The sequence below is a fragment of the Ursus maritimus genome, unplaced genomic scaffold (assembly GCF_017311325.1).
Source record: "Ursus maritimus isolate PB19 unplaced genomic scaffold, ASM1731132v1 scaffold_25, whole genome shotgun sequence".
In the NCBI taxonomy this organism is placed as follows: Eukaryota; Metazoa; Chordata; class Mammalia; order Carnivora; family Ursidae; genus Ursus; species Ursus maritimus.
The window spans coordinates 42,517,637-42,519,121 of NW_024425008.1; positions in this window are offsets into that span (position 1 = coordinate 42,517,637).

Here is a 1,485-nt window from a genome sequence, read left to right on the forward strand (position 1 = left end):
TTAGAAACACAAAGGACAGAGACGCGCCGGCCCTGGAAGTGAGGGCTGGGACGCCGGGTGTGGGGCGCACATCCCGGGACGCTGCAGGGTTGAGCAGCACCAACAGAGACAGAGTTAAAGTGGCCAGAACATTAGTAGAGAACGGACCGCAATCCCTCTGTTCTGTGACAGAGGCTGAAATTTGGCCGCTGCTGCTCTGACTCTCAGAAGAGGCACAGCAGACCGCCAGGGAAAGCCGCCAGAGAACAAAAGCCTGGAAATACCGGCTCAGAGAGTGCCCATCCCCATCCCCCCTCGCAGGGGACGCCGAGACTCTACCCAAACATGGCTGCCTGAGTATCGGCGCGGCAGGCCCCTCCCCCAGAACACAGAAGGCAGGCTGAAAAATCAAGAAGCCCACAACCCGGGGCGCCTGGGTGGCGCAGTCCCCCCAGAACACAGAAGGCAGGCTGAAAAATCAAGAAGCCCACAACCCGGGCGCCTGGGTGGCGCAGTCATTGAGCGCCTGCCTTCGGCTTAGGGCGTGATCCCGGCGTTCCGGAAAGGAGTCCCTCATCGGGCTCCTCCGCTGGGAGCCTGCTTCTTCCTCTCCCACTCCCCTGCTTCTGTTCCCTCTCTCGCTGGTTGGCTGCCACATAAATAAATAAATAAAATCTTTAAAGAAGAAGCCCACATCCCTAAGATCCCTATAAAACAAGGGGCACGGCCTGGGACCCAGTCAATAATTTGGGCTCTGGAAACCCCGCAACCTCTCTTCATCAGAATGACAAGAAGGAGAAGCCCCCCCCAGCAAAGAAAAGACAGTGATTCTGTGGCCTCTGCCACAGAAATAATGGATATGGATGTAACCAAATTATCAGAAATGGAATTCAGAGTAACGATGGTCAAAATGATGAGTAGAATTGAAAAAACTATTAACGAAAAGGTTACTGAGAATATAGAATCCCTAAGGACAGAAATGAGAGCGAATCTGACAGAAATTAAAAATTCTATGAGCCAAATGCAGGCAAAACTAGAGGCTCTGACGGCCAGGGTCGCAGAAGCAGAGGAACGGGTTAGTGAATTGGAGGATGGGTTAATAGAGGAAAAAATGAAAATAGAAGATGGTCTTAAAAAAATCCACGCCCACGAATGTAGGTTACGGGAGATTACTGACTCAATGAAACGATCCAATGTTAGAATCATCGGCATCCCCGAGGGGGTGGAGAAAAACAGAGGTCTAGAAGAGATATTTGAACAAATTGTAGCTGAAAACTTCCCTAATCTAGCAAGGGAAACAAACATTCGTGTCCAAGAGGCAGAGAGGACCCCTCCCAAGCTCAACCACGACAAACCTACGCCACGTCACGTCATAGTGCAATTCGCAAATATTAGATGCAAGGATACAGTATTGAAAGCGGCCAGGGCAAAGAAATTTCTCACGTACCAAGGCAAAAGCATCAGAATTACGTCAGACCTGTCTACACAGACCTGGAATGAGAGAAA